Here is a 16240-nt window from a genome sequence, read left to right as displayed (position 1 = left end):
CGGTCTACCCAGACGTGCGTTACCTTTCCCCGGCTTCATGTGTTGAGGTATTTATGAGGGGAGATAAGACATGTTTTGGTATACATTTGACCTTTTTATTTCGCTGTGAATAACAGCCACTGGTGATATGTTGAGGCTTTTGTGGGTTATTCAACACTTAATTGCTTTTGTTAGTAATGAGAGCGCAGTCTGGGCAGTTGTAATTTTCATATCAGTTTTATTAATGACTCTGGATGTCACTCAAGAAGTTAACTTGTTTGATTTGGGGAATATGCATATTAACGGAGGAGTTTAATTTCAGGATACTGTTGACATGTGTGTTCCCTTCACACGAAGGAAAAAACTGTTGCTATTTTACTTCATTATGCATATATTGTTGCCTTAGGAATAAAGAAGACACTATGTTGACTGGTATTTTTAATAAAGACCAACAAGCCATATGTGAATGGATGAAAAGTAATGGGAGCAGCCTTAAACCAAATCTAAAGCACAGTGGATATGTCAATTGTGACTAATTCTAACAATTGCTCTTGAATATGTTATAGTTTCAGATTGTATCCGTTTTATTGATCCAATAAGTCATGCTCACTATTAAGACATCCATGCTTTGTGATTAAAAATAGCGTTTGAAAAACATTTTGTACCTTTTGTTTTTCCAATATTTACATTGACTTTGATGTAACTTAGTTGCAACTATTGCCTATTAAAATGTAATTATTTGTATCGGCATGTGTTTCCATTCCCATCGATTACATATTTTTTGTAAATATGTCAGTTGCTAAAATGTTATTAAAAAGTTGTAGAGTCGATGGAGTTTCCAACTACCACGTGGCCCATGGGGATTTTTTTTCAAATACCCTGATACATATTTATAATTTTACATTTATGTCGTTTAGCAGACGCTCTGATCCAGAAACAATTAAGGTTAAGTGCCTTGCTCAAGCGCACGTTGACTGATTTTTCACCTAGTAGGCTCGGGGATTCGAACCAGTGACTTTTCGCTTACTGGCCCAACGCTCCGCTAGGCTGCCTGGCCCTGTTTTTTGTAATACCATGGTCAATCTAACAGTTCTATTTGTTCTTCATTTAGGCTATGTTATATATCTCTATATAAACCAACAAAAGGCATCGGCGAGGTAACCCATAGATTAGATTACATAATTCGGTAATAGAATAGTTTTTTCTCTATTTTACCACACATAACATGTTCATATAGGCTACGCTACCCAAGTCATAGGGGCAGGTTTGCTCAAGAGGGAAGGAAAAGAAGGTGAACGTTGAGAGAAGGTCGACCTTGGGAACTCTGTAGCCTGTTGAGCTGCCGCATCGGCTCACGAAGTGGGGAAGTTGAGCCTCGAGGAAAAGTGATCCGAGTCATCGTCTCACATAACAACAGCTATGAAACCTGACCGAGGAAGACGGTCCATCACTCAGGACGGAGGAGACCAGTCCTCAACAATTGGACTAGTGTTAGCCAAAGTAAATTCCTTCTTAAAAAGTGTAATGATTTGTTTTAGTATTAATAACAGTGTCGCTTCAAGGAACGCTGATAGGACTGCAAAATACCATTCCTTGCCCCTATAGCTATATTAAGTTAAGTTGTTTGGTTTCACGTTTTTGGCTGCATAAGGTTTATTAGCCTGCACATCTAACGTGGAAAATATGCTTTCAAACTACAATCTCCAATTACAACAGGTTAAACGTGTTTTAAACATGACGACAGTTAAACATCAATTGGGGTAAAACTCCTCAAAATTGCGATTCATCTTTGCAAAGAAAGAGCTGTAATGCCAGCACGGTTTACAGGATAATTTGTTTTCACATGGTGAAAACCGATAAGGTCATTAAACGCCCCCTCAATAAATCTTTAGAAATCTTTCCATTAACCTTCGAACAACAAGTGCCAGCGAGTGGAACCAGCCAAGATCTCTCACACCATGTCAGGTTCCTCGTAAAAAAAAGAAAAACATTCAATCACCCATCTCTATTGAGAATTGGCCTCACTTTTCTGACACGTAAAATGTCTTAACACACTTCCATGTAATAGTCAAGTATAGGGAGGGTTGGCACATAATCACACAATAGACATGAAACTTTTCAACAAGAAAACATCTAGTTTCCCAGCAATGCTCAAACAGTTACAGTATATCGATGTAGTCCCATGTTACATTATTCACCATAATGAAGATACATTTTTAACATTGGGGATAAGTTTAACATAACTTTGATTAGCACGCGTCAGAAATATCTGCCTAGACTAATTACATGTTTTTTTATCAGTCATGTCACACTTAACAACATAAAATTGAATTCCAGTTCCCACTCCTGTTTAATTATTTTAAGTATACAAGCCTACATATTCATGAGTACATTATCATTCCCTCACATTGGCCACTAGTGTCTTCCCTCTTGAAACTTCAAAAGCCTGGTCTCTCATGTCAAATAGCAATGAGATCCCAAAATTATATTTCAATTTTCCAGGAGACTAGTATTGTCACGCGTAGCCTACTCTCACTATCCTCTCCCATGCTCGCCAGCACTGCTAAATATGAACTATTTCCAAAGAAGGATAGGCATTAAACAAAGTTGGAATGTCACCCCCACCAGCTCCTTGTCTTCTTGAGCACTCCACCAGATCACTGTCAGATCTCTATTTGCATAATTATATGCTCCGCTCTGAAGAGAAAACTAACCCCCACATTTTACGGGTCAACATACTGCAACAATCAATGTTTTATCGTGTAGGTCTATAGTAAAAAACGGTCTTAACAGCCATTCAAGTCTCTCTATTTCTCTCTCTCTCTCTCCCTCTCTAAGTAGGAGAGCAAATAGTTTTTCATCTATTGACGGAAGAGGAATGTGTAGCTTAAGCTTGTTTGTTCACCCTCCTTTCCTCGTGTTTTTTTCCAGAGTATACTGTGTATTTTCTATGCAAAATAAGTCTCCCACCCGAAGAAAGCACTACCCAGTATTGGGTTCGAATGTAACGTCGTCATTACATATTCATTGATTAACCAAACCGTGATCCAGTGGAAACCACATCACTTCAATCACTAACCCTCTCTATCCAGCGAAGCCCTTCACACACACACACACACACACACACACACACACACACACACACACACACACACACACACACACACACACACACACACACACACACACACACACACACACACACACACACACACAAAACTAGCACGTCAGATGGTCATTCAGAAACCACAGAATCATTCAGAAGCCTGCCTTACATGCATGCTACCGCACAACCAGTGAATAGGCCTAAACCCAATGAGGTTATAGTTTTACATGCCGCTGGAAGTTGCACGTTGCCTATCCAATAGGATATTTCTTAATTATAGATACAATGTAGGTCATTTTCCCAACAGGCTGTTCAAAATATCGACAGGTGTTTGCTATATCCAGCTGAGAGAAGGCCTGGCAGGCGGTATATTCTGGGCTATGTGTAGGACAAGTAGGGTGCACTCTTAAGGAAAAAAAGGTTCTATATAGAACACAAAAGGGTTATATGGGTGCTTCATATTTGACACCCCTTAAGGATCGAAATTGGTTCCATATAGAACCCAATATCAGTGAAGAAGAACCCCTGGGCTTCTGACCAAATAACCCTATAAAAAGGTCCTATATAGAATCTTTAGGGGAGTAATCTATGAAGCAAGCAATAGAACCCTTCTTGGTTCTATCCAGAACCTTTTTCTAAAAGTGTAAAACTCCCAAAATTCACTGGGCCGGTTCTCAAAAATCTTTGGCCAAACATAACCATACTCACATCCCGGTGACAAACAGATAAACTATGTTACCAATACAGGTCCCATGTTGATAATAGGTTTAGGCATCACACGAATGCGCGCGTGCACACACACACACACACACACACACACACACACACACACACACACACACACACACACACACACACACACACACACTGGCCTCTCGTTGAAGTGAATTGGGCCTCACCTATCTGATAATCTGACAATGTGACATAACCATGGTCACCATAGCCTATGTGTGCGATGTGTTTGTATGAGCCTGAAACATAGTGCACTGATCGTGCCCAGCTGTTTGCTGGCAGGCAGAGACGTTTTATGGTTTGCAGTCCATTTGGCTTTAATAGTATAGCTTTCAGTCGGACGCTACTCCATACCCTTACCGCCCCCTCAATTACTAGTCTCGGGTCGCACAGACTCCGCTAGTAAAAGCCCGCCTCTGAAATGGAATACATTTGAAGAATGGGCTCCGAATTTTAACATTATACTTTCTAACACTTTAGTGACGACACTGTGTATTATTCGAGTAGAGATCAAGTAAAGAAAGAGTAAATTAGCGTAGTGCTTATTAAGAGCCCACCGACTGCCTGTTGGAGGAAATTGGCCATTTCGATGTGATGAATGATTGACAATGTGAATGTTTGAAGTGGGGTCTGTAATTTGGGATATTCCTAGGATAAATCATGTGGAAATGCAGTCTAATAGTTGTTTTTTCACAACCCAACTACAACATTTGCATTGAAATTCAAATAAGGAACACATGACGAGCATATACAAGGGGATTTTGGTCCTTCGTCCAACTTTACTCTATCAAAAAAGAACTGAAATATTTCACAACCAGCTGACCTGGAACACTAAATTCACATCCCACAATTCTAAGTTGGAAAACTCAATGCCAGTCAAAAAGCATGGCAGTCAACAGGAGATGGTGGTGGAAATGAATGGTACAATGGTTGGGTTGTGCATAAACACATTTACATTCTCTGTATGTTAATGGCCAATATATTACATCTTATCTTACATATTACTATACAACTTAATAGTTAATTTTATGATTGCACATTCGATGATGGGCAGTTACCATTTAACTATGTTGTCTGAAAGGTATACAGTGACTTCAGAAAGTATTCACACCCCTTGACTTTTTCTACGTTTCGTTGTGTTACAGCCCACATTTTAAATGGATTACATTTTGATTTTGTGTCACTGGCCTACACACAATACCCCATCATGTCAAAGTGGAATTATGTTTTTGCATCCTATTTGCAAAAAAAGGCACTAAAGTAATACTGCAAAAAAATGTGACAAAGCAATTCACTTTTTGTCCTGAATCCAAAGTGTTATTATATTTGGGGCAAATCCAATACAACACGTTACTGAGTACCACTCTCCATATTGTCAAGCATAGTGGTGGCTGCATCATGTTATGGATGTGCTTGTCATCGGCAAGGACTACAGAGTTTCTCAGGATAAACAGAATGGAACAGATCTAAGCACAGGCAAAATCCTAGAGGAAAACCTGGGTTCAGTCTGCTTTCCAACAGACAATGGGAGACTAATTCAGCTTTCAGCAGGACACTCACCTAAAACACAAGGCCAAATATACACTGGAGTTACTTACCAAGACGACATTGGATGTTTCTGTGTGTCCTTTTGACTTAAATCAGCTTGAAAATCTATGGCAAGACTTGAATATAGCTGTCTACACTCAGAGTAAAAGGGTTCCAAAATGGTTATTCGGTTGTGTCCCCATAGGATAACCCTTTTGGTTCCATTTAGAACCCTTTTTGGTTCCAGATTAGAACCCTTTTTGGTTCCAGGTAGAACTCTTATGGGTCCCATGTAGAACCCTCTGTGCAACGGGTTTTACATGGAACCCAAAAGGGTTCTACCTGGAACCAAATATTGTTCTTCAAAGGGTTCTCCCATAGGGACAGCCGAAGAACCATTTTAGGTTCTCCATAGCACCTTTTTTTTCAAAGAGTGTAACAATGATCAACAACCAACTTAACAGAGCGTGAAGAATGTGCCAATATTGTACAATCCAGGAGTGCAAAGCTTTTAGAGACTTATCCAGAAAGACTCACAGCTGTAATCCCTGCAAAAGGGGATTCTACCATGTACTTACCCAGGGGGTTGAATACATATGTAACCAACATATATTTGTGTTTTATTTTTCATTATTATTATTATTATTATTATTATTTATTTTTTACAAATGATAGAATGTTTCTTCCACTTTGATAATACAGAGTATTTTGTATAGATCGTTGACAACAAAAAATAATTACATCCCACCTTGTAAGACAACAAAATGTGGTCGAAGTCAAGGGGTGTGAATAGTTTCTGAAGGCACCGTACCTAGTTTGATCTAACAGTGGACTAATTATTTAGATATGCAATATGCACGAATCAGACTGGCTAGGTTTTACAGGCTAAAAGTCTAATCCAAAATGGAACAATAAATAACATTGAAACATTAATCATTATTAAATAGCCTAAAACATTAGGTATATTATAATATTGAATGAGTTTGTATATTTGTATAATTTAAATGCAATTTCGTTAGATATGCAAGTAAGGCCCAGATGTAGTTTCACTGAAAAACATGGAAGAGTTTCATAGTTCAGTATAGTTTAATATCTCTTGATGTTAATCGGTCAATTATAGACAGGTTTTTATGGATAAACACCTGCCTTTAGCCTTAAGCAAAATAAGGCTATTTTGTTCAACTCTGCACTGGCCTTTTCGTTTATAATTATTGTTAACTTATTGAGGAAACTGTGCCATTTAAGTCGTTATCTACATAATTGTTAGTTTACAGAGTTTTGTTGAATGGATAACTATTACAACACAAATGATTTCCAGTTAGTTTTAGTATAGTGGTAACATGAAAATAACATGAATACACATTTACAATACATTTACGTTTTAGTTGTTTAGCAGACGCTCTCACGCATTTAAAATAATAATACGAATGACTGCCTATGATAATGATATATGGAACGAAAATTGAAAGGTTATTTAGTTTTATATGATTTAAGGAAATTATATGTCATGTTTGATTGGACTTAAATACCATTTAAAAATTGACAATGACACTGGTGAAAAAGCTGTTGCTGTTATTTCACGGGTTTGTGCATTCAGGCTTTTCCTGTTGTTATTTAAAACCCCCAGCAAGCAACGTGGGGCTTATTGCCTATCTGAATTTGTAATTTTTTTATTGTGGTCTATGAGGAAGTCCAATCAAAACGTGTGCAGCAACTTCTCTCTCTTTGTAGGATGATATAAAGGGAAAATCAAGTGTTTCCCAACTTCATAACAACAATAATTTAACCATAGAAGATGATGCTAGCGTATACTGATTGTATATGAACATGGGCACAACAATTGGCTTCCCCCTCCGAACACAACCTATTTTCAGGTAGTTTCTCGAGCCCACAAAGACCTCGAGCCTCAAATCGATGGCGATCGGAGGGGGGAAGAGAGATCAATGCGGGAGACAGACGAAGGCCCATACTCTAACACTCCGGAACCCGGTGTTCATCACTTTTGGCTTGATATGTTAAAAAAGAGAGCGCAACGTGATATTAAATCACACATTATAAACGAGTTTCATCAGCTGAACGCGGCCCTTCGAGCCGAGGCTCAACACACCCGTAGGCTGAGTGGTAGGTTGGCCTTTCATCCCCCCAGTGTAAGAGACGAGTTATTACTGTCGAGCAGTCCTCATCGGCTCCAACGTGCATCCTCATTACGGACGCCCCAAAAGATGAAGCTCTAAATTAAGTTATTGCCATCCAATGAACTCAGATTAGATAGGCCGCAGAGATGGCCGCTCGTTTTGAAACACCCTGACAGGCAGTAAGGTGGAGAGAGGGACGGTGGGGGTGGGGTGGGGGTGGGGTGGGGGGGGGATTGGCAGGTGTGTTTTTTGTATGTACATTTCATGGTTTCTAGACCCTTGGTTAATTTGGGCCCAATTGGAAACTCATTGGTAGCCTACTTATTACAGCTCGCGCTATTAACGGCACCTTCCCGCGCTCTCTTTGATGCCGCTTTCTTTCTCCCTTTTCGATGGGTCTACTTTGTTCCGTCCTATTTCATTTCTTTATCAGCCATTCAAATGGAATAGGACGTATCTCTTCTCTCCCTGTCTGACAAGCGTCTCTCTCTGTGAGCGCTCAAATCTTTATTGTGTTTGCTACCTGAGTCAGCAGCAGCAGGAAGGATGAAAAGCGGGGTTTTGACGAAATAGGGAAGTATGCCTGATATTTGTCAGGAGGCGGGGGGGGGGGGGGGGGTGAGTGGTGATGGCGGCAGGAACGCCTGAAAGGAGTGTGTATTTGCGATCTGGTGGTTGGGATGTTTCGGTCTGTGAAGTCAAAAACAGAGCAACCAACTGCACTTTCTTAGACTACTGTTTATCCCTAAAGCAAATATATCAGAAAGACAGTGACAGATTGGGAGCATCTCCATAAACAGTCTCCCTCCTCCCATCGACACCTGCCCTACCTGAGATACCTTCTCAGCTCAACCTTATTGAGCAATTCAAAAATACTTTCAAATAGCCTAAATTATGCAGAAGAACATATTCGTTTACTCTGTGCACTATTATTAAACAACATAAATACGTAGAAGGTTTAGTGAAGTTGATTGCATTCGTTTATATTCCTTTTGGTAATCAAATAATTGTCGCCATGAGGTAGGCTATTTAGGGTGGTTACCATGTGCTTTGGTATATGGCTATTGAAAATGTATACATTTAGTAGCCTACAATAGAAAGTAAGCTTGGAATATAGGCCTGCATTGTATTTTGATACACAGTCTTTGTTAATTATTTTTGTAAATATTCAATCAGTGTTATTTGGATAAGGACGATTGCAAAAATGCTGTGTAGATTAATTTGTGAAAACTATAGTCTTGCAATTAAAGCATATAAAACACTATGATGTGCTGTTTATATTAAAACGTGTTTCATCTGGATATTATCCATGGATGGAGTAGGACTATATTACTTTTAAAAAGAGTCCTGTAGCATTCACAGAACATACCTTGTTCAAACCTTATACTTTAAATATTTTTAAAGAGAAAGGAAGAAAGTCGCACACTCTATATATGCTCCCAACAATGTAATGAGTAAATAGAACTGTCAACGTTTCGGCAACGCAGTGCCTTCTTCCGGGTACTTTTTACATACCTTCATCAGCTTGTTCAGTTGCTATTACGTTTGCTTAATAAATTATATCTCCGTGCAATGTCAACATACAAAGTTCCCCTTACCTTCGATATCATCAACTTTATATATATATATATATATATATATATATATATATATATATATATATATATATTGTGGTTGGCATTTATGTCCGTTACAATATCACACTAAACAATCATTTTGAAATATTTCGAATAAATAAAAAGAAACCAGAACACACCCCACCTCACTACAATTAACATTGGACCTAAAATAGGTTGATATCTAACAAACCCAATGCTGATGTACTAGCCTATTGTATAAGCTATCAGGTGTGTTTGTACCAATACGTTGACCTGTCAGGGGATACTTGTTAAGAATTGAACTCAAACTGTTGGCGGTCTCCAGACGCTCACGGTGGCATCGATTTGAAACTTGTCCTGTCTAATTTGATGATAGCATCCAGCTACCCTCGAATAGCACCATGGACAGCGCTCTTTCCTGACCTTGCCTTGCTATCAAATTACCCCCGCCTGGGCCACGGTCGGAGACCAACACCAAGTTTGCACGACAAAGATTGAAGAGAGAGAACGGGTTCTTTTTTCCCTCAACACTGATCTCACAGCTCCCTCCCATCATGATATCTCTCTCTCCATGACTGTCAGTCTGGCACTATCTGCTGATAAGATACACTCCTTTACTGATGCTCTGTCCTTAAAGGTGTACCGTGCCTGAATACAGGCAATACATATACCATTTCTAATTGTAAATGGACTAATCATATAATTTCTAACATACCCCCATCGAGTATGGTGGGATCGTATTGAAAAGTATAAATGTCATGCATACAAATTACGTTCCTGATTATAAGTCAATTGAAGTATGTATGTACATTCATACACACATCATGCACATGTGTGCATAGATAGATAGATACATTGATACAAAAACATTGAAACCCGCCACACCCATGTCATGCGCACGTGTTGTGAGAAAAAGTTGAGTTGAGAGCCGGATTGGCTCATTTCTAAAGTTGGAATCGGAAACGAAGGCGCTGGCTGATAGCCGATTTGCTGGTGGGGCGAGAGAAGCTATTTGATGGAGCTCTACAGCTTTGAGACAGCTTGTTAATTAAAACCCCACGAGATGAGCCTCTGAAGCCACCGTCCATATCAGAACACTGCTAAATATCCTGACAGCAAGTTATACCAATCAGGCGCGCGGGCAGCTTTGTACTCGCTCTTCAATCCCACCTTTTAGCACATGCTAGCAGTGCGATAATTTTATTCGTTAAAATCCCACTGTGACGGTGAAATATGTTTTTTTTCCTACTGTTTTATTCGTGGAAAATGGTCCAAATGACTGCTCCTATACTCTCAAATCCAGCCATGTCAGCTTAAAAATGCGTGTGAAAGAGTAATGAAAGAACGTCTTGGCTGGGAGGTCTAAGAACTAAATATTCATAATCACTTTGACCAAATGAAAACATTTATAAATAAAAATTGAAAGCACTTCTGAGTTTTGGGGTTTACCTTATGAAATAAAGAAACAATAAAAAAGTGAATAAAAACGTACGTATGTTAGATGAGAACGAATGTGATATTATGTGATCAATTTCGGCGAGGTCATTACACGCTTTGTCTTATATGCATTATTCCATTTTAACTGAACTGGCACCCACCCTTTGTCTGCGGGATCTGTGCGTCATTTAATTTTAATATGCATATATGACATGATGGCTTGTTAAATCGTGAAAAACAAATACAGAGAGGCTTATTTAAACACTCAAACGGATGATGACTCCATGGCCATTCTAGAAAAAGTCATTTAAATGAGTTATTTCTTAATGTAGACTTGAATGTGTTGACCAAGCGTATGCTACTAATGTAAATACACCTATATTGTAGAATAGTTATCGTTCTTGGTGCTTGCGGCTACGCCCTCTTGATTGTGAGGAATGAAAGCGAGCAGTGCTAGCAGTGACTCTTTGATGCAGCTCTTTTAGTCCAGGTGGATGGACTAGTAACACGCTCACCTGCGGTGAGATACCATGCACCCAGGATCGAACAGGGGTTGACGTGAACTAGCGGAGAAAACATCTCAATCCCTGCTAAAAGATTACTTTCACAATAACGACCACCATTCCACCAGTCTTTGTCACGCCTGCACAGTGCACATTATAGCCTCACCCTATAGCCCATGCATGGTGTTGGACATCAAATAGACTAATCTAGACTAGACTAATCTAGTGCCTAATATTTCAATGGCATAATCAACACGGTCCATTGGAAAAGTATTTTGTAACAGCATTTTATTAATATCCAAACCAACAGATTCTGGTATTCTGGAAAACAGAATCTAGAAATACATCTAAACAAATGAGCGGTTTGAAACTGCACACAAAACGCATTCTCCCTTACTGTACCAGTCACTATTGCAATGAAAGCCTGTTAAAACATTAGATATGGGCAGTATTTATTCATAACATGACATATTCCTGTCCCATGAGTCTCTGTAACCTGTTTATTTTATAATGTAGCGCGGTTGCGGCCTCTGCACCTGATCGCCAGTGCCTGGGTCTGGGCTCGGGCTTTTAAGACAGCTGTAAAGAGTTCTCTATGTATCCAGCACATTCATCAACGTCAGACATGGACAAGACGCTATTTAGTGAATTTGTAACTGCAGGAGTATATCTTGACAGAGACTGGGCCACTCACTGCAAACAATGCACGTTTTCCCTCAACTGCAAAGGCCTATTAAACAAGGGCATATTTATATCTTCTTAAAATGATTGTATTGTCTTGACTACGTAAAAAATCGATAGGCTATTCCGCTATTGCGTAGAATATATAGACTGACAAAATGTATTTAAATAGCTGTATCTCATGGAATTAGCCTTGTTTTTAAATCAGTGTTGAAAAAAATATTATGTTCTAAATTATATTACAATATTTATATATATGTTACAAACATGCTCGTTAACAGCAGTTTATCACTGTATCCACATTTCAGTTGTTTGAATGAATTAAAATCACATTTAATTTTGAACAATGTTAAGCCTACTATTCATTTTGGAGGATTCGAATTCGGAGTATGCTTATGTAATATACAATTTATGGAAACTTCACCTAAAATACAATTAAATGAAACCTAATGAGTTATTAGAATACCTAAGCTTATAAGCAATGCACAATCATCAAAACAAATATCTTATTATCAGTTTATATTAAAAAACATGCATTAGTACTCTAATTTGGTTTATGTGTTTAATCAATCGGATTTTATCAAAATGCAAAACCCATCTGAAACATAAAACCATTAAAAAACGTTGTCTCATTTACACACACCAACGAAATTAAATTAGGAGCATTTACAGTGGCGGAAAGTATAGTGATATGGCTGCAGACGAGTGGGGTGGTTAAGGCTGAGCGTGGATAGAGGGGGTTTTGTGCTGTTCCTCGGTCTGAGGGTCCCAGTACGCAGAGCGCCATCTAGCAAACAAAAGTAGAAACAAACAGCGCGAGGCAGCCTCCATGCACTGCACTGAAGCACGAGAGCACCATAACAAAGCCGCTTAGGAGCGCCACCAAGGTATTCAGACAAACTTTCTACTTCCTGCACTTTCTTCATTCTGCAGTAGACTGCTCTTTTTTCACGACTGATGCTTTCCATAAATAAACCACCCTGAAATAGTAGTCAAATTATTATTAATAAATGAACGAATCAATTAATGAGAACGAAGCAATGTGCGTTTTAAACAGGATCGAATTTTAATTAACCTTGAAGGGTCAAGATGCTAAATAAACTGATCATGTCATCAGTGTTCAAGCTACATGTCTAGGAACTTCTAATGTCAAACTGGCTGACGGAGATCTGGCGAATATCAACTTGACAAAATCGATAGGCCTACTATCATCCGCTCGTCCTATAACGGTGTTTTACTTCACTGTGTGTACCACACAAGCACGCAACACATCTTCGGTCGGGTGTGGTTTCGAATGTAGGTTGTGGGATAAGGAGGGCTCGTGAGCTGTGTTGTCTGTCATGCGCTCTCTCCAAAGCCACTGACAGCATGAGTAAGCTAGGCTACACCACAGCACCGGTGTTAATGACCACGCTCTCAAGTCATCATATAGGCTCCCACGTTACCACTCTTCACCCTCACTATTCCTTGTCCTCCTCATCTCCACTGCCATTACTTCAAACACCAACAAATATGACGAATCCAAGATCATATCCTGTATCCTAACACTAACGCCTCTGTTTACCACTGCTAACAATGATAGTGGTAGCAATAACATTTAGCAAGTAGTCATCGTCATAACCACCTTAATTGAGATTGTCTTAATAATCATAAGACTATATAGCCTAATAACCATGATTAGTATTGCAGTCGAAGCGTATAGTCCTAATATAAAATTAAGACAAAGACTACAGCGTCTTAGTTCAATTCATAACCAACCCATTTACGCCTCTAGCCTACTGTGCATGCCACTGCCTACAGAGACAGAAGACCTTTCTGATTTGGGAAGGACATTTGACATAATTAGAAATAGGCCTATTATGAATGCTAGAATATTAATATCAGAATATTTGTAATAATAATTTTCTCTAATACTTTCAATATATCCTGATGTCCAAGTGGAATATTAGTAATTGTATTAATTGTAATGGGTGATTAGTCGACGTTAGATGAGAACATATACACCAATATGCTTTCAGAGGGAGACATAGCACAATCGGATGCTATTGCTTTCTTCAACGCAAACCGCAATACGTCACCATTTTCATTTCTAGATTAAAAGTAAGGTGTACGAAATATATATATGGGTTTTGGTTTCATGCATATAGGGTGCTACACATCGATATTTTTAATGATAAAAACATTTGCGCATAGGCTACTCTTTTTTTGTGACTGTGCTTTTATGACAGACACATTTATCATGATTCTCATTGCAGGTGTGTGTGTGCGCGCGCGTGTGTGTAGGGCATCTTCTCATCAAAATAATCCAGAGCAGTGTCAAGTAATTTCATATAAAACTCAGATATATCCCTTATGGCTATGCTATGCAGTCAATCTAGTATTGCTGATTTATTATGTGAACAATTACCTAAAGAGTCCAATGTTATCCTCGTAAAATTAATCAAATATGATGCGTAGGCTAACCAGATTCCTGAATCTCCTGCTAATCAATTTATAAATGCGATGAACCTGTTGTAGACATGGTCTCTCCAAAGAGAAGGCATTTTGTCAAATGTGGTCATAGGCTACTCGACATTAATATATAGGCTATAGTTAAAAAAACAACACTTAACATGTTATGCTATTCCTTTTCAGGATAAAGTGTCCTGTTCCATGTCGTGATCGAACCCCTGTATTGATTATTTTCAGGCACATCTCTATTTTCTATCGACTGCTCTGTGGTAAACGAGATAGCCCCCCTTTTGGCGCCTATGCGTGCAGTGGAAAGAGTGAAGATGTGACGGGGCGTATTTGAAGTATGACGAGCTTTGTGGTCAACTCCTTTTTATTCCCCTGCCTCAAATACTCTTTCAAATAAGCCTCCCGGTCACCCCCTGCCACCTTGACATGAATGGGCGGCTGACCTTTCGGGCCGTGTCCACTCTCCGTCCAGTTTTATCCAAATAAGCCTCCTTCCCCCACCCTGCCTCATCTAGGATGCCAGCTATATTTCACTGATATCATCAACGAATGCAAATCATTTGGACGTGGGGGACTGCATGGAAGGAGAAGGAGTAGTGGTGTATAGTACTTAAGTAAACATACTTTAAAGTACTACTTAAGTCGTATTTTACGGAATCCATACTTAACATTATTATTTTTTTTTACGTTTACTTCAGTACATTCTTAAAGAAATAATGTACTTTTTACTCGCTACATTTTGAATGGTTATCAGGACAGGGCAGTGGTCCAATTTACACTCTTATCAAGAAAACATCCCTGGACATCTCTACTGCCTCTGATGTGACTGACTCACTAAACACAAATGCCTCGTTTGTAAAATATGCCTGAGTGTTGGAGTGTGTCCCTGGCTCTCCATAAATCAATTAAAAAAAAACACAAATTGTGCCGTCTGGTTTGCTTAATATAAGGAATTTGAAATTATTTACACTTTTACATTTGTTACTTAAGTATATTTAAAACCCAATACTTTAAGACTTTTAGACTTCAAATAATATTTTACTGGGTGACTTTCAATTCTTTACTTTTACTCAAGTGTGATAATTGGGTACTTTTTCCACCACTGAGAAGGAGGGTGGGTTGTCATGGACAAATATCACACTAGTTGAGAATGCCGTGTGTAGATGGAATAATTGAATACCCATCAATATCGGATGGTTCGAACCACCTTGAATTCAAAATTGCAGAGAAAATAGACCTTCCAATTTCTGAATTTCGCACTTTGAAATATCACCAACCAATTCGCCATTCAGATAAGATGCGTTTATTTCTGCATGGCCTTTGAAGAGAGAGGGGTCGAGTCAGTCAGCGAGGAAAGGCCACTCCGTTAACCCCCTCCCTTTACACTCCTCCCTCTCACTCCCTCCCACAGACCGAGCCCCACCTTTTCTTAGCACAGACCTGAGCGCGCGCACACAATTTGACTATAGCCTATCACGCGGGTTTAAGGCTACACAGAGGGTAGATTAGAGCTTTGCTTCTCTAGCAAGTAGAGGAGGAGGCACTTCTGTAATCACAGTGGAGGTATGTAGCCTAGGCCACAAAGTGTTAGCAGCTAGCTATAGCGAGAGGAGCAGTCCAAGCGCTTTAGGCGAGCAGCAAAACGTTTTCTCGAATGCTTTACCATCATCAAAGCACAATACGTTATTAAAAGAGAATATATTTTGGACATTTCAAAAGATAAGGCTACTTATGCATGTACAGCCTATCTCAAAAGTGATGTCTGCCTATATAGTCAATATATAGGTAATAATGGACACTATTCGAATGGATAATAATGGACACTATTAGAAATGTTAGTCATTGTCTCGCGTTTCATCCTCGCTCGACTTTACAGTGGTTACATCGTTATTGGCAGCTTATCTTCGCTTAGACCAATGCTACAGCAGAGACATACATATTGATGGGTGATGCTGAGTAAGATCGAAAAAAGACGTGTATTTATCAACAGTCTGCCTTTCCTCTAGGCTGTAGAGAGAGAGAGAGAGGATGCACCAACTTTGGGGAAGCCCTGCCACTGTCAATACCTCTGACCAATGGCAT

The sequence above is a fragment of the Oncorhynchus nerka genome, linkage group LG27 (genome assembly GCF_034236695.1).
Source record: "Oncorhynchus nerka isolate Pitt River linkage group LG27, Oner_Uvic_2.0, whole genome shotgun sequence".
NCBI lineage: Eukaryota > Metazoa > Chordata > Actinopteri > Salmoniformes > Salmonidae > Oncorhynchus > Oncorhynchus nerka.
This window is presented reverse-complemented; position numbering follows the sequence as displayed.